At 52.1% G+C, this 18,176-nt stretch overlaps 1 protein-coding gene and 1 long non-coding RNA gene across 9 annotated transcripts in view; one reads left to right on the plus strand and one right to left on the minus strand.

The window, feature by feature from the left end:
• The window catches only part of SLC29A1 (solute carrier family 29 member 1 (Augustine blood group)), a 57,792-nt gene that overhangs the window by 21,462 nt on the left and 18,154 nt on the right, over nt 1–18,176 (minus strand). Inside the window, exons 3-4 of one of the 8 annotated variants that reach the window (XM_054022949.1) lie at nt 16,946–17,359; nt 15,205–15,303 (exon numbers count right to left, since the gene is read on the minus strand). The exons of 5 other annotated variants lie outside the window; for them this stretch is intronic. The gene's annotated coding sequence lies outside the window, so the exon portion shown is untranslated. Of the gene's footprint in view, nt 1–10,900; nt 10,981–15,204; nt 15,304–16,945; nt 17,360–18,176 lie in introns of those variants that run through there. 2 more of the 8 variants (XM_054022953.1, XM_054022955.1) reach the window with 2 other exon arrangements.
• LOC128834329 (uncharacterized) lies at nt 16,315–18,043 on the plus strand. The gene is made up of 2 exons (XR_008444401.1): nt 16,315–16,397; nt 17,781–18,043. It is a non-coding gene; the product is annotated as an uncharacterized LOC128834329 (long non-coding RNA).

Genomic DNA, 18,176 nt, shown 5'->3' on the forward strand with positions numbered 1-18,176 from the left:
AAAGGGTAGGGCAGCACTGGGTGCTATCAAAGATCCGGAAGAGACCCTGAGAGAAATATCTGGTGAGTCAGGGCTGCCTGGCAGCACCGACTAGAGGAACAAGGGAAGAGGCAAGTTAGCGCTACCAGAGCCTGTATGTTTGGAACCTGGGAGAGGGCTGAAGGCGGGAGAGCAGCAAGAGAAGGTTGCTGGCTGATGTCCCCAAGCCAAAGAGCCAGGGCTGGAGATGCAGCAGCAGCATCGGGAGCTGCCTGTTGGCTCCAGCTGGAGCTGGGGACAAGGGAGGCTGGAAGGCAGAGGAGCAATGGAGGGGCCTACCCACTGCCACCTCCAGGGCTCGAAAGCTCGTGCCAGAGGAACTGTGAGAGGGCCAGGGAGAGTGAGGGATGCTTCCCTGGCAAGGATGCTGCCAGCAGAGAGGCTGGGGGGTTCCTGCTGTGAAGAACAGGGGTTACACCACAGGAGGAAGGGCTGGGCTGGCTGTCCTGGCAGAGAGACAGGAGGAGTGACAGAATCTGGGTGTGGCGGGTGATGCCAGGATATGGTATGTGTTACATCCATGGCTGAAAGGATGTGTGATTTTCAGGACAGCTTGCACTAGGGTGATAAATGGACTATGGTTTGGGACTTTTGATAATAAACTTGCCCCAAGGAAGGGCATTATTGTAGCAAGAGAACCTGCATTGGAGCTCTTGGGTGACCTGAGAGGGGGATGCTAAGGGCAGGCCACACATGTCATACCATGGCTTGCCAGCCGGGGGTGCTGCAGACAGGGCTGCCTTCTGATACTGGCCATCAGTGGGAAGGGAAAGGTGGTACTGTATAGCGGAACCTCAGAGTTAGAAACACCAAAGTTATGAACTGACCGGTCAGCCATGCACCTCATTTGGATCTGGAAGTACGCAATCAGGCAGCAGCAGTGAGCATACACACAAATACTGTACAGCACTGTACTATGTTCAACATAAACTACTAAAGAAATAAAGGGAAAGTTTAAAAAAATAAAATAAAAGACTTGACAAGGCAAGGAAATGGTGATTGTTTCATTTAAATTAAGATGGTTAAAAGCAGCATTTGTCTTCTGCCTAGTAAAGCTTCAAAGCTGTATGAAGTCAGTGTTCAGTTGTAAACATTTGAAAGAACCACCATAACGTTTTGTTCAGAGTTACAAACTCACTCCACCCCAGCTGTCAGTATCTCGGAGGGTCTACTGGAAGTGCTGAACGGGGGAGCTGGAAAAACTTGTTCAGCAGTAGTGCTGGGAGAGCCTTCATCCATCATAGTGGTGGCAGAGGGGAATTCCACACTCCTGCTTCCATAATGCACCCTGATCTTCACCCCGTCACAGATCTTCTTCCTCTTTCCCCATGCCCCAAGAATCCCTGCGCGCACACATTCCTTGCTCTCCTCCCTGCCCTCCCACACCCTTGCTCTCCCCACTGACCCCTGCCCCAGGGCCTAGCTCTTTGCTGCCGGTGTGTTTCAAACTAGTGTTGACCCCCCCCCCCCCATTTCCACACACCCTTGCTCCTGCAGAGTCCTGAGTTGCTCACTATCCCCCAGTTCACCAGCCTGGGCAGTGATGGGGGGGGGGAGAGTAGTAAATTCCCCTTCCAGGGGCAGTGTGCATAGGAGGCGAGAGATCCCTGGGAGTGCTGGGAGGGAGTGGGATTGAGGGGGTGGATTCAAACCTTGTTGCTTCACTCTTGGCACCAGGGTCTAGGCTCAGGACAGAGTCAAATCAGGGAAAGAAACTAGGGGCAGATGGGAAGCTAGTGTGGATTGGCAGAGCAACCGAGAGGGTGCCTGGGGAGATTAGAACCTCCTGCTCCTTGGGAACTGGGCCTGTTCTGCATAGCTACTATTCAGTGGGTCGGGCCTCGCCTCTGCTGATGTTCAGAGCAGCCTGGGCCTTCTTTGCCTTCAAAGGACAGGGGTGGCTGGTTCCAACTTGACAATTTCTAAGCAGCCTGGTGCTAGCTTTCTTCAGGTGCCCATCTCCTGTGTTTGTGTGGCTGTTGCTGCGGCTCAGGGAGAGGTGGACTGCGATTGCTCTGGGGATTTCGGGGGGGCGGGCAGCGTTAAAGGTGCTTATATTCTCCCCAGGGGAAGTACCCGGGAGCTCTCAGAGCCAAACACACCCTGACAAGGAATCTTTCTGCCCCCCCGTGAATAAGTCACATTTCTATGGCTCCTTTCATAGAGACAGGAATCACTCACCCATCACTGAGACACACCGCTCCAGAGGTGGCTGCATTTATGGATTTGTTCCCTCTCGCTTAGAGTGGCCATGTTTGCTGGGCCCACTTCTCCCTGAGCATCATCCCCCGGTGGAACTACAGTGCTAGGGGCAGCCCGGTGGTGTTGGAACAGCCGGGAACAGCTGTGCTGAGCTGGCTGTAGGCTGGGAATTGCATCCCCCTCCCCCAGGTTAAGTTGCTAAGAGCTGCCCTGAGCTGGGCTCGGGCTAGCTGCTGCCATTCTGTGGCTCTTAAGATAACATTCAGAAGCCTAGGGCAGCCAGCAGCCTCTCCCTGGTGCTCCCCTTTTGTGCTCCCCAACTTTGGCCTGTTGCTGGTTTAGGCCTGTAATTCACTCCCAAGCCTTAGCTGCCCACAGCAGGTTCGAGCCCAGTTCCCTGGGGAAATACGGAGTCAGGGTTGCCCTGACGGCAAGGGGCCACTTGCAGAGCTGGGGGCTGCTGCACTTACACAGTTCCTCTCCCCCTCTTTGGTGAAGGTGTAGCTCCCACTGGGCTATTTCTACTCCCCAGCTGCTCCTCCTTAGCTATTTATAGGAGGCCGCTGGACGGGGGGCTCACGTGAGACTTGCAGCTGGTTCCAATTTAGTGGTGGAGGGGGAAATGCAGCCAAACCAGCACAAAATGTTCTGTGGGCTGACCATTACCATTTCCCCAAGTTGCAAAGATTTGGAGGGGGTGGGGCTGTGGGGCTCTTCCTAGGAGCTAGGCTCCCTGCTCAGCTCAACCAGCTGTTCCCAGCGGGGTGTCAGGTGGCAATGAGGCTGGGATTTTCTGCCCTTTCCACCAGTCACGGCCAGTTCTTAGCATGGGTGTGACAGAAATGCAGCAACTATTTTGGGCCCCAGCCCCCAGAGACCAACTGGCCCCTCCCTCTCTACCAGACAGGGACAGAGCCTGGTGCTCTGGGAGGGAAAGGGACATACCTGTGTTGTCCCCATATTGGGAAGCAGGGCAGGGAGAGAGGTAGCTAGCTCGGCTTCATCAGGTGGGCAGGGGCATGAGACTTCAGTGCCAGGGAAGGGATGGGTAGGTGCTACATGGACTAGCCCTCGAGCTCTGCTGGTGCCCCTCAAATCTGAACTGCGCTCTCCCACCATTCTACTTTCACTCCTGCTCTCCAGAGCGACTATTATGTCACTCTGACTAGTGAGAAGGGCAGGTGGATGGGGGAAGAATAGGCTGAGCACTGCAAAGTCATCTCACATGTGACCCGAGTCAGAAGTTAAATCCAGCTCTGCAGAGATGGAAGGCCAGTGTACTAACTCATCACCCCAACTTCCCAACCCTCTCCCCTCAGCTCTCCACCTTGCACCCTGACTTACATCCCCCAAACTCTGCGACAGGCTAATCAGGAGTTTCTCTGCACTGGACTTTGGGGTAACAGCCTGATGCTAAGGGGCCATTCGCTCCCCATTCTCTGGGACTGATCATAAGTCTACTGATCTGAGATGGCAGGAGAGGTGTGTGTCACATGACTGGAGCAGGGGTGTCCCTGGCACAGGCATGGTCCCAAGAAGCATATGGTGAGTGGGAGTGACCCTGTGGCCAGTCTCCTCACCCCAGCCACACAGCTGGAATTAGGAGGGGAGGCTTTCCTGATAACATGCCCTCCCCAAAACAGCGCCCGCCTTCCCCCACCAGCTGAGGGGGATCCCTGGCTTTGCAGGCCACATCCTCCCATGCTGCAGACACCTCACAATGATGGGGCAGAGCCCTGTCCCCAGCCACAAGGACTGGGTAGTCCCAGGAGATGCTGATCTTCAAACCCCATGGCAGAGAGAGCTCACATGCAATGCAGCCAAGTACCACTGCTATGGGGCACTGCCCACAGCCAGGGGGCTGGCTGGAATGCTAGCTCCACCCCTTCAACACAATCACACCCACGGCCAACTCCCAGGGGGTCTCCCCGCACCCTTAGGGGCATGGGGCGAGATGGGACAAGCACAAGGACCAGCAGGGTCACCGTGAGCAGTCAGAGGTGGTAGGGTGTGTCCCTGTGTTTAGCACAGTGAGGCCCTGACCATGAGTGGGGCCATGGATAGCTCTGCAATACAAATATTGAGATGCCTGTTGCTTGGCCAGGGCAAAGCAGGTAACCTGTCCCCCTGTAGCTAGATACCCTCATGCAGTCCCCCCTCCCCCCACTACTGGCTGTCAGTCAAGGACCAGCTGGGACAGCACATGTCCCTAAGTTCTGGGTTCCCAACCTGGGACAGCTGGGGATGGATCGTCCAGGGTGCTGTGCACCCACAGCTCCCAAGTGCTTTAACTGGAGCTGTAGGTGCTCAGCTCTTCTGAAAATCAGGCCCTAGCCCTTGTCTCAGGAGGGACACCCACAGCTCAGTGAGGACATCTGAATACCGTGGCACTATTTGCTTATAAGCTCTTTAGGGTGGGGACTCTGTCTCCTCCCGCATCTCCCACAGGAGGGAGGCACTACTAGCCAGACGCACAGCTGCAAGGCCATGAGCCCCTCCCTTCTGAGGAGGGGGCCTGAGCAGGCCAGTTCCTCCCTGGGCACAGGCTGACCCACCCGGAGATTGCTCAGAGTCTCACTAGAGCCTGTTCCAGAGTCTTTACTGTCTATACGTGTTGGAATGCTTGTGGACTGGGAAGACTGATAAAAGGCCCACTGGCAGAAACCTGCCTAATGAATAGCTTTCTGGCACACGCGCCCGTGGGAGTCACCAGGGGATTATTGTCTTTGTTTAGACAGCAAAGTGATTTAGTGGGGCTGGAGTTTATCTCTGTTGAAAGTTCCTTTCAGCCCCAGACACAGGGTTTACAGTGGAGAGTAACTGACAGGAGGGGATGGGGCCCAGCCTCCCCCAGCTCTGGGAGAATCAGAAATGGCTCAGCTCAGTCCCCACTTCAGGTCCGGCCTTTGCCCAAAGATCATTATTGCTCCAAAAGCCAGTGCGGAATCCTGCTGTCTACTGCATCAGGGCAGCCCTCCTGGTGTGACAAGAGGTGCCGGGAATAACAGAGGGTGGCCACGCCAATGAGATCATCATGCGTTTCAGCTGGCTGGCCCTGGAAGAGCGCCAAGAAATGATCCCCCTCCAGCATGCACCGAAGCCATGTTAGGGTGGGCTACACTTCCTACAAAGATCCCACAGGGGCCTTGACTCCAGCCTAGAAAGGAAACTGGCTCACACGGGTATTGGCCAGCGTCTGTCTAGATGGGGCTGGGGTGAGGAGATGCCTCAGTGGAGTGGCCTGGATTGTACTTTATGGGAGAAGAGAAGGAACAAAGACTGTACTAGAGCCACAGAGGGAGAAGGTGCCAGAGCCAGGCTAAAGGATCAGCAGCTCCTGGATCTACTTCCTGTGCTCTGCTCTCTCACAGTCTTAGAGCACTCCAATTCTTTGGAAGTCAGGTCCTGGAGGATGTACCCAACACAGGGAGTTGCAGGGCTTGCTTGGTGTCAGCAGCTCCTAGCGGAAGCTACATTCGGCACCAGGCTGCAGCTCCAGCTCCATCAGCATCAGAGGGACCCCATCCAATGGAATTGATAGTGAGGCCCTAGCACTGGGGTTGGCCATCCCCTCACAACCCAGACAGAGCCCCTCTCTGGGCTCGCAATTCAAAAAGGAGAAATCTCTCTCTGCCCTTCAGACCCAGCAGCCCCACAGAAAGGAGCGGGACGGTTGGCCAGAGAGCAGGGCGCTCAGTGGAAAGTCTGCATCAGTTGAGGCTGAGCAAGCCCAGAGGTAGGGCCTGGTGAAAGAGCAAGGGGGAGCAATCTGTGCCCTGCAGCCTCCCCTCCCTCTGCCCAGGAAGAGACACCAGCCCAACTAGCCACCACCCTGGGCAGGCTTCAGAGATACATCGCTCCCTCTACCCAGCTGGAATAACAGCGGCATCCATTCCCAACCAGCTTTGCCAGCAGTGCATCCAGCAACCACCTCCTTTCCTGCCACCACTGGGGACAGGGGGATCGGGCGGTGTTTAAGAACACACAGCACAACAGGCAGTGAAGGAGAGTCCCACTTACAACCAGAACTGGAAGGGAGACTTTCGAGAGACCAAGTCGAATTGCCTGAATTTCAGTCTGGGCAAAACAGCAGGGTTAATAATGCTCCTCTTCTTGACGGAAATGCCTTGAGATCTTTAATAAGCACAAATGGTCAGGGCCCTCGGCAGCATGGCACGCCCTAACGTACACTAGGGTATTGAGTTCCATACTTTGAGAAAGCCTGCCCCATACAGAGTCAGGCACATGAGTCCTCCTCCGCCTACAACGAGCACTCCTTAGCGTCGGAGAGCTGATGGGGTTGTGACTGTCAGAGAGAGAGCTGCAGACTTATTGCAGGCACCAAATAAGGGATGGGAGATCCCATAGCACTAGGCTCTCCAAAAAGAATAAAATCCCAGTGTAATGCACAGAGCAATACCATGGGAGTACCACAGCAGCTGGCTTCACAGTTTGATGAAATGGCATCAAACTCACATCTGGATTCTGATGCAAGACATTCTAGGGAGAAAAAGGCGTTGCCTTCACCCTGGCGCCAGAATCAGACGCAGCTAGTTGGAAATCAGAACTGGCAGCTCTCCTGTGCTCCCAGCTCGGCACAGACCAGGAAGAGAGGGCCAGGATGCGTCTCCATGGTCTAGAAAAATTCCCCTGGAGAATAGTTATAAGTGTCTCACAGGATGGAGTGTCTGTTGCTTCTCTAGGGAATCTCTACCACAGGCTGGTGGGGGAGATAGAGACATGCTGCAGCAAATCCAGAGGCCCCTGGGAGAATCTCCATCTCCTCTGGGTGGGGATCTCAGGGTGAGCTGTTTTGGAAGGCAGACTCATGGAACAGAAAGTTCCTGTTCCATCCAGTGGTAGGGACTAGACCGTCCCGCAGCAGCACTGCGTTATCTGGCTTCCAGGGTGGATGGAAACAGCTGGGCTCTGCCTGTAGCAGTTAAACAGGGTGAGCTATTGGCGCACACTCAGATCTCACTTCCAGCTGGAACAGTGCAAGCAGTCGGAGAAGCCAGGCAAGGTGGCACAGTTCAGATTCTGTGCCGGCCTGCGAGGTCTGTGGCAAAGGAGTTAACTCAATGCGGAGAAGGGTGAACTCCATTTTAATTCTGGGCTGGGGTATGAGGTTAGGACAATGCTCTCCCAGGGATGGTTTGCACAAAGATGAAGGGGAGCACATGCCCTTATGTACTAAGCAAGCTGTGTGATGATCAGCTGTTTGCCCAGCATCACTCAGTGGGAGAAGACATTCCCCTTTAGAGCCATGACTATTTCTGACTCATTTCTCTTTCTTTCCCCCCCACCCTCCTTTGTTTCTCTCCCTCTCCCCTGCCTGTGTGTTCTCCTCTCTTCCCTCTGCACATCCCTGTTTCCCCACCTTGTGAACTTCACTCCCAACTAGAGCTGGTCAGAAATGATCTGTGGGACTGGCTTTCCATCACAGAATGCTGATTTGTCAAAATCTAAGCTTTCTGGGAAGATGGTTCCATTTCACTGACGGTGCCACAGAAGACAGGTGGGGTTCTGGTTTGCTGCCCTCTGGCCCATCCAGCACCTGGCTCTTTGGAAAGCTGATGGGAACCTGAAAGCCCCAGCTCCCAACTCCTTGGCAGTCCATGGTCCGTAGCCCCGAAGGCTCCCCTTTCCGTCACAGCCAGTAGCTCCCTCCTCCTTGGGCAACCTAGGATGTGGGGCTAACTGCAGAAGGTGGAAGACTCTGGACTGCATGTAGGAGGCCCTGCTCCATGTGCTCTGGCTTCCAGGCAGTCACAGTAAGGCCAGGCCAGGCCAAGTCCTCAAGTGACCGAACAATAATGCTGATCCTCAAACGCTAGCAAATTCATTAATGTCCTCCACCCAGAAGATAATGAGGTACTAGCATTACTTCCTCATGGCAGGATTCCTCCTCTCATTAAATAGTTTGGGAAGGGGAGGAGGCCCAGGGACACCTTGCAAGACCCAAGCTACTCACTTCCTGTGCCTGGGATCCCAGCCCTGCTGAGTGGGTTGAAGCAGATTCCTTCTCACCCAACTCCTATTTCTGAAGGTTTGTCTTCCCTGCAGAGCTAACTTGAGTGATTTATGCTCAAGTTACCCCTCTCGAGTTGGCCTAGCTTGAGAGACAGCAGCCACACGATGACATAACATGCCAGCTGCTACATCTTCACTGGCTCTGCATTCACTCACCTACATTAGAAACCCTACAACAGCACAACTGCAGTCAGACCACTGTAATGTAGACACTACTACAGTGTTGGGAAGGGTTCTTCCATCACTGCAGTAAATCCACCCCTCTGAGAGGCGGATAGCTAGATGTACAGAAGAATTCTTCCATCGACCTAGCAGAGTCTACACCAGGGCTTAGGCCAACTTGAACACGTCTCGTAGGGGAGTGAATTTTTCACACCCTTGGAGTGACTTAGCTAGGTCATCCTAACTTTGTAGTGTAGACTAGCCCTATGATTGCTGGGGCTGTTTCCCATGGCTCCTTGTGCTGCAGTAAGCTGAGCCGCTCTTTGAATTCTTTCCCAGTGAATTGTGGGAATGCACTGGTGGATCTAGCCTGCATCCACATTACAGAGCCGTCACGTTAGCGACTGATGAGTTTTGCTCACTCAAGCTTTAGCCTATACCCCAACAGGTCACACTCCAGTCAGGGTCGTGGGTGTGTGGACAGATTCATAGATTCTAGGACTGGAAGAGACCTCGAGAGGTCATCGAGTCCAGTCCCCTGCCCTCATGGCAGGACCAAGTTAACTGAGTGAAGACAAGCCCTGAGAAACTCAAAGCTATTTAGGGCAGGAGCTGGCTGCTGCCACAGAGACGGGAGAGCAGCACAAGAGAGACCGGAGATGTCATGTTTTGGCATAGACCCTGGACAATGAGGGAGCTGGCTGGAAAAGGCAGCTCAAGGGAGGCAGCTTGCTGCTCGGGATGAAAAGGGAAGCACATCCCAGCTGTGACATTTGGATGACTTGCATGCCTCTAAGCTAAGGGAACCCACCAGCTGTGGGATTGGGGGTCGAGGCTCATTTACCCAGGACCTAAATGATGAGTCTCAGCGCCAGGCCCCAGAGCCTGGTCACCACCACCCCCAACTCACAGCTTGAAGGCGCCCCACTCAAAGGCAGACAGTGGGCAATGGCTGGTACAACTAAGATCTTAGTCAGCTGAACTGGCACTAGTGCCCAGCAAGGTTGGGATGCCCCTATCTGGCTTCAGTAAAGTCTACTAAAGAGCGGTGGACGCAGGGTCCAGTGTGACTGTCTCTGGTCTTGCTCCTATCAGACTCACTATTAATGCAGTTGTCACTCTCAGGAAAAAGAAAGAGATGTTCACTAAAATTTCCATTGTGTCCTGTCACCCCATTCAGAGCAATTCCTACCTTGGCCATCCTCCCTACAACCACTAACCAGGGGGAGTGCAGGAGACGAGGCAGCACGGCCAGATACAGGGAGCTACCCCAGCCCACCCTCCAGCTCCTCTTACACAAGAGCCTTCCAAACCCACTGGAATCAATGTAAGACAAAGGGGTTACAAAGAGAGCGCTGTAGCTCCCCGCAGCCAGCAGGATGCAGCAGCTTCCCTAGTCCCACACACCAAACCTCCTTCAGCGCTTCCTTCTTCCACCTCCCCTCCAGCACTGCCTGCTCCCTTATTGGGCTGGATCTGCCCACGCAGACTGTATATTCCTCGGGGCTGGGACCTTGCCTTAATCCCGCATGTTTGTAAAGTGCCGCACACACTGGCTGGTGCTACAGATGTAAGAGCTGTAACCTGAGCAGCCCCAAACAGTCGCCCCCATTGTGGGCACCAAAGTCATCCACCCTGCCCAATGCCAAGGCTGTACATGGTAAAGTCCCGCATCTGGGCCGGGCTGCATGGTGCAGGTGGGACACCACCACCGTCCCTCACCCACCGCCCCAGGAATAACCATTACAGGGACGTTCAGCTCCACCTCTGACAGGGAGCAGCGCCGCAGGGATTAATGACGCTTGCTCGGCTTTGGGGGAAAACACACTCCAAACACATTCTACCGACCTGCCCTGTTCCGGGGAACTGACAACTGGCACCTCTCCACTCATGCCCAGTTCACTGCGTGCCGCCAGATTCCTGTGCCCGGGACATTCATGCGTCCAAGCCACGGCACCGGTGGAGAAGTGGGACACACAGGGCCAGGAAAGTACCCGCTTCTGTTACTCCACAAACGCCTGGGGCGACCATCAGCAATGGGGCAGGCTGTGCCCCGCGCCGGCGGCCTGGGCTGTGCACCAGACAGCTGCGTACAGCGGCGGTAGCCTCTGCGGGAAGTAGATTTACACGTGGCTGGCATGAGAGAGACAGGGGAGCGGGTTGGCGGGGGGCGGGCACCGACCGCAACACCCGCTGTCCCATCGCCAGTGCCGGGGATCCACGTGCTGGGCAAGGAGCAGCTCGCCCCCCCCCCCCTATCCACGAACCAGGCAGGCGGATCAGACCCCCTCGCCCCCACCGGGATCCGGTGCCCTTCCTCTCCTACTAGCGGATGAGCCGGGGACTCGGCTTCCCCGTAGCGCGCAGTCCGCCCCTCGCCGGCTGAAGTCCCGCCTGTCCCGGTGCGGCAGCAGCAGCAGCGGCGGCGGTGCAGGAAGGGGGTCGGTGCCCCAGCATCACCCACCTGCTCCGGGACGGCTCCGCGTGGCCGCGCTCTCTGTCCGCTCCCGCGTTGCTGCTGAGCGCCGAAGTGGTGGTGGGAACCACATGTAGCCACCGGGCTGGCCCGGCCACGCCCATTGCCCGCCTTCCTCTCCTCCCCAGGATCAGCCCAGCGCCCTCCCTGTTCCCTCAGCTCCAGGCCGGTGCCCTCACTGCCCCCGGCACCTTCCTCCCCATCCTCTCCTTCCCCAGATATCCTCCCTCGACCCTCTCCTTCCTTGGCACCCCACCGCTGCTCCAGACTGGCACCTTCCTCTGTCCCCCTCCAACCCATCCCTTCTCCGCTTCATGGCTGGCATCCTCCCTAGCTGTTCAATCCCCCGCTCCTCCTCCCAACCAGCAGTCCTTCCTCTCTGGCGGGCACCACCCCCGCCCTTGTTCTCTGCTGCCCACCCATTAAAGGGTTCTTTGCTCTTCCCCTCTGCAGGGCACCAGGTGCAGTCTCCTCTGCTCAGGAGCCAGCCCAGGGCCCAAAGTGGGTCATGGATATTTCCAAAGCTAGGGGCTGGGGATGAATCTTAACAAGGCTCTTGAGTTGTCTGCCAGGCACCACAGCCCTTGGCAGAGGGCCCGTCTCCTCTTCAATAAACCCCCCTCCGTCCTGGGTGCCTATTAAACAGGCAGCAGGAGCCAGGAGATGCCAGGGTGTATTTATCATTCCAGAGACTCGTGAGCCACCGGCAACTCCTAGAAGTTCTGCTGGGAATCAAGCTGGCTTCCTCCTCTCCATTCATTGTGTGCTGCACAGGGACCTTGGCATGAAAACAGGCTCTTTGCCCCCTCACCTGCTACTCCTGGGCTTATTCCCCAGCTGAGCTCAGGATCCCGAGGGTCACAGCACTGCCACCTCCACTGCAGCCCCATGCAGAGGAGCAAGAAGCCTCCAAAGGGGCAAAGAGCTTATTTTCTCATCCTTGTCCCCAGCGTGCATCAGCCAGGGAGAGGAATGCACAGGACCAGGAGCAGAACTGTTTCTCAGAGTCGCTGCTACTCCAAACAGCTGTTCTAGCATCACTCGATAATGACTGCTCTGCCCATTTTTGGCCCCTTCCATGTGAGGATCCCAAAGCACTTTACAGACATCAGTGAATTTAGCTTTGCAGGCCCGCTGCGTGGTTTAGTATCCTGCTCCTCAGCTTGCAGATGGGGAAACTATAGCACACAGGGGGACAATGACGTGCGTGAAGTCACATAGTGAGTCAGGGGCAGAGGATTCCTGGCTCCCAATAAACCATCCTTCCTCTGCTTCAGAACGCTGTTCTTCAAAACCAAGTGGCATGGACTGACGGAGCCCAACCCTCTACGCACAACCTCCCCGGTGCGAGTCTCTGCCTACCTCATCAGACCAGTTCAGCTTTTGGCTGACGTCCCACATTGGCTGTCCCCAGGCTGGGTGCATGTTGCAATACATTTCCCAAAGCACTGAAACGCGTATGCTCACTCTGTCCCAGACTTTGTCTAGACAAAGAGCTAAGGTGTGACGTTAGCACACGTTGGAGGGCAGAGAGACTAAGGCTATGTCTACATTTAAAATGCTAGAGGAGCAATTGCACCAGCTGCACGCAGCATTCAGTGTAGACAAGACACTACCTCTGCCGACAGGAGAGGTTCTCCCGTCAACTTAGTTAATCCTCCCCCCTCCCCCTCCCCGAGAGGCAGTAGCTAGATCGACAGAAGAATTCTTCCATCAGCCTAGTGCTGTCTACACCTGCGTTTTTCACACCCCTAAGAGACATAGCTATACCTATGTAAGTTCCTAGTGTAAATTAGGCCTCGGCGTTAATTCAAGCAATTTTAATGTGTTAAAAGAAATGTGCCTTGGGCTAGTTAGACCTTGGTTACACACCAGAGCTATGTCTACGTTACAGCCTATGTCGGCAACATTTATGTTATTCTACCCCGCTGAGCGACACTGTATCGGTACAGCTGCGCCACTGCAGCACTGGATGTATAGACATACCCTAATTGTATCACTTTAACTATACTGGTACAGGTAGTGCAGTGCAACCTCCTAGTGTGACACAGCTATATGCGTATAAATATGCTTTAGACCAGTATAGTTATTCCCCTTCCTTATGAGAATAAGTTACATTGGTAAAAGGCACCTTTACTCCAACATAACTACATCCACAGGAGGAGTTGCACCAGTGTAACTATATTAGTAAAACGAAACACAGCCCTCGCCCAAATATGTGTACGTCAGACTTCAGCAAGCGAATATCACATCATAAACCTAGTCTAGGCAAAGGCCTTTCTGCTGAGGCTTGCCCCTTATTGTATGTCTGGACTAGAAGAAAAGGTGTATTCTTAAACTGAGTTAGCCATCCCCGTTAGAAATATCACTTAGCACCTAATCTAAATGCATTATAGAATCAGAGACATGTAGGGAAAGGGACCTCAAGAGATCATCCAGTCCAGCCCCCTGTGCTGAGACAGGACCAAGTATACCAGACCCGCCCTGACAGGTGTTTGTCTAACCTGTTCTTAAAAAACCTCCAGTGATGGGGATTCCACAGCCTCACTTGGAAACCTAATCCAGAGTTTAACCTACCATTATAGTCAGAAAGTTTTTCCTATTATCTAACCTAAAGTTCCCTTGCTGCAGATTAAGTCAAGTACTTCTTGTCCTACCTTTAGGTAGGTCATGGAGAACAATTGGTCACTGTCCTCTTTATAACAGCCCTTAACATATTTGAAGACTGTTACCAGCTCAGGTCCCTCCCTCAATCTTCTTTTATCAAGACTAAACATGCCCAAGTTTTTTAACTTTCCACATAAGTCAAGTTTTCCAAACCTCTGACCAATTTTTTTTTTTTTTTTGCTCTCCTCTGGACTCTCCAATTTGTCCACCTCTTTCTTTGCCATTGTACGGGTTGACCCTACAGGATGCACAATAGAAAGATACTTGTATTCAATCATCATTAGGGTTAACCCCTTACCCCATATCCATAGGTTAGTCATTACTCCTAGAGAGCTATTGTTTCAAGTTACCTGTCTGCAGACTTAGATGGCCTGCCACTGGGGTCAAAACACACCGTTATAATAAAAGCAACCTCTGCTCGTGCCCTGGAAACTGGCACACAAAAGTAATCATATGCTCTCAGTACACAGCACCCCTTCCTATGTGTAACTCAGCTAGACAATGAGGTCACAAGACCAACAGCAATGGCAGGAAACGGAAACTGCAACTGCAACTGCTTACCCCAAATCCCCGCTATTGCAGCTGTCTTACGTTATTAAGAAACATGCAAAAAAAAACCCATCCAACTTTTCGTCAGCTTCAGATGGTGATAGAAATTAGAGATGGAAAAACCTCCAGTAGATCCCAGCCTCTCCATCTCCTAGGGCAAGATTGCTCTCTGCAGTCAGACTTCTGCAGCTGTGAAATATGTTCCAGAATCCAACCCTGGCTGAAGAATCATGCTCCAGCACTGCGCTTTCATTTAAAAAAAAGAAAAGAACAGAAAATATGTTTGTAGCCTTTACAGTTGCAAAAAAGCCTTGAAAATATGATCCAAATGTAACCAAAGCAGTGATGCCTGGATATGCAAACAGCCTGAAACAATAGGTCGGAGAGGGGTGAACCACCCATTCACCTCAATGAGGCACTGACTCTGAGACCTAGTGATGATAAAATTAGAAATCAACATTGTTATCTAATTTACTGCTATAATTTTAGCAGAGGCACCAAGGAAATGTCCTTATCCCACAGTATCAAACCACCTCCACAGCTGCCCCTTGACTACTCCATTGATACAGTTATGTATTTTAATATAAAACTGTGTGGCAAATTAAAATTAAGTGGGGACAGCATAAAATAAACTGAATATCAAAATAAACAACACAGGGACTGCTGATCTGAGGATATTATTCATTTCAGATCCAAGTTATTAAAAGCCTTCTTTTCTCATGTAAATGAAGCTCTTAATGAATCTCACGTCTGCTACAGCAGAACGTTGCAGAATCAAGGGGTCACGCTGCAGAATTCAGGCCCATCTTGCCAGGAGTGTATGGAGCCTGTCCTATAGCCTACTTCTCAGAGCGTTCTCCCCTCTAGATTGACATGTCCTGAGTGATGGGAACTCTGTCAGGGAAAAATCTTACTGTGGGAATAAAGACAGACAGAACCTAAAAAAAAGACTCAGAAACCACCAGAAACAAACAAGATCAGACACAGACTTGCCCCTGCGCTTCAGCGAACCTAAGAGTTAATGATCTCTAACTTAATATGCCTTCTGTTTCAAGCGCAATGGGTCTGAGACGCACCAGTAGGTCCCACTGAAGTCTATGGGTGCTCAGCCCCTCTGAAGATCAGGCCCCGCATGTCCTCTTGAGACCTCTGCACTCAGGGCTCAGAACTGTAAACTGAAGCAAAAATCCAAGGTCACAATTTGCTGTAGATTCCACAAACACTCTGAGCAAGTCATCCACAAAGCTGTTATTTGTGCCCCTGTAATTTCAGGAAGCGAGTGCTCTCAGGGATGTGAACAGTCAGAATGCAAGGGGAAGGGAGACACCACTTCCATCTGGGAGGATGTTATAGGAAATTTCTACTTCAGGACCGGACGTCGATATCCTACCATGTTCCCCAAAGGGTTCACAATCAACATAGTATTTAGTGCTTTCAAGCTTCAAAGTGCTCGACAGACATAATCTAATTCATTCACAGACCTTTGCAAGAGACGCCAGAGCTTCCAAGCACAGGAATTAATTTCCCTTCAGTAGAGTCTCTAGGCTTAAAATTCATTAGTGCCAAATCGCACAGCAGCCACCAGTGGCCACTAGGAAACACAAGCCCAGCACAATGTAGGAAATGACAGAAAGACATAGCAGTTTTCATTTTCAAAGTGCTGTATGCACACAGAAGCCCTGATCCTGCAACTGGATCTGTTCAGGCAAACCCTTGGCCCCGTGGATCTGATTGCAGGAGCAGGGCCTTGGGTGAGGTAATATCTTCTACTGGACCAATTTCTGTTGGAGAGAGAGACAAGCTTTCGTGCTTCCACCTGAAGAAGAGCTCTGGGTGGCTCGAAAGCTTGTCTCTCTCCCCAACAGAAGTTGGTCTAATAAAAGATATTACCTCACCCACCTTGTCTCTCTGATATCCTGGGATCAACACGGCTACAACAGCACTGCAAGGCAGGTAGGCAAGTGTCATAACTATAAAGGGAAGGGTAACAGCTCTCCTGTGTACAGTACTATAAAATCCCTCCTGGCCAGAGACTCCAAAATCCTTTTCCCTGTAAAGGGTTAAGAAGCTCAGGTAACCTGGCTGACACCTGACCCAAAGGACCAATAAGGGGACAAGATACTTTCAAATCTGGGGGGGGGGGGGGGGGGGGAAGGCTTTTGTTTGTGTTCTTTGTTTGGGAGTGTGTTCGCTCTCGGGACTGAGAGGGACCAGACATCAATCCAGGTTCTCCACATCTTTCTAAACAAGTCTCTCCTATTTCAAACTTGTAAGTAAACAGCCAGGCAAGGCGTGTTAGTTTATCTTTGTTTTCTCAACTTGTAAATATACCTTTTGCTAGAGTGTTTATCTCTGTTTGCTGTACTTTGAGCCTAAGGCTAGAGGGGGGTCCTCTGAGCTCTTTTAGTTTGATTACCCTGTAAAGTTATTTTCCCATCCTGATTTTACAGAGATGATTTTTACCTTTTTCTTTAATTAAAAGCCTTCTTTTTAAGAACCTGATTGATTTTTCCTTGTTTTTAGATCCAAGGGGGTTGGATCTTGATCCACCAGGAGTTGGTGGGAGAAAGGAGGGGGATGGTTAATTTCTCCTTGTTTTAAGATCCAAGGGGTTTGGATCTGTATTCACCAGGGAATTGGTGAAGGTCTCTCAAGGCTACCCAGGGAAGGGAATTAGCTTTGGGATGGTGGCAGCGGACCAGATCTAAGCTGGTAGTTAAGCTTAGAAGTTTTCATGCAGGCCCCCACATTTGTACCCTAAAGTTCAGAGTGGGGAAGCAGCCTTGACAGCAAGTCAGTGTTGTTAGGAGAACTTACCCAAGAATGAAAACCCAAACAGCTGGGCTACTTCTTTAAACTCCACCCAGCCAACGACAACTTCTGGCAACTGCCAATGGCAGAACTGAAGCAGGCTTCACTCAGTTAGGTGAATTGAAAGTCATTTCAGGGCAGGATCCGCTCAATGATATTTACGAACATCGCTGCCTTTGTCGCGTAACTCCCATCACCACACGAGACAGGAGTGCATTTGAAGAAGGTGACGCTAATTCTGTTAAGTAGCCCTGGATCTGAAGCGTAATTAGTAACTCGCAGTTCATGTGGCAGGGTTTTCATTACAAGGCAGATGAATCACCCTGTATCCTGTGACTCCACCTAATCCACACGCAGCTAGGAGCCCCGGCTTGAGCAGCTACGGTCTTGCCAAATACCTTTCCAATAATATCTCAGTCACTGACCAAAACAAAAACAAAAACAAAAATGATTCACACGCCATCACAGCATTGCGTCTAAGCTATTTGGCAGGAACAAACACAGAAACCTAAAGTACCTTTGCTCAATCCTGGAGAAAACCAGGGCTTTGTGCAGGAATCAGCACTGAGAACTTTACAAATTATAGCTACCGCACATTGAGCTAAACTGTGCCCTGGATTACAACCACTGCCTTGGAGTCTAAGGGGAAGTAAGAGCCCCCCTTATATCCCTGCATAGCCTCCCTAGGGAAGACACACAGGCATAACTGGGGGCGGTGTGCCCACTATTCCTTCCTGACCTGATGGGCGGGGCAGGGCAGTGTGTTGGTTCCGGCCCCTGTAATGGTCTCATTAACACAGCTGAATCCTCATGGTGCCATCACAATTTGCTTCTGCTACAGGCCAGCAACAAATCTGGAGCACGGGGGAAGCAAAGAGGATGCTGTTCCACTCTAAAACCTCCCCCTGCACTGCTTCTAGGGTGGCACAGCTACATGCCAACCCCGCTTGCACCAGAGCCATGATCCAGCCCACTGGAGCTTCCGAAACCTTCTAAAGTGTGGAGCGTTGGACAGAAAACTCCTCACAAATGGGCCATTTGTTTCCTTCCCCTTCAGTTATTTTTTTTAACTCCATAAATAAATGTGCTACATGATCTTTTAGACATCCCATTTCCTGCAAAATGTTTAATGAAAGCTTCATTTGTTTTCAGCCATTCAGTGTCTTCTACTTAAATAACAAAATCCAAAGGGAAAAAACAAACACCTGTCTCTGAGGGCAGCAGCAGAAAACAGGAT

Source organism: Malaclemys terrapin, chromosome 3 (assembly GCF_027887155.1).
Source record: "Malaclemys terrapin pileata isolate rMalTer1 chromosome 3, rMalTer1.hap1, whole genome shotgun sequence".
NCBI lineage: Eukaryota > Metazoa > Chordata > Testudines > Emydidae > Malaclemys > Malaclemys terrapin.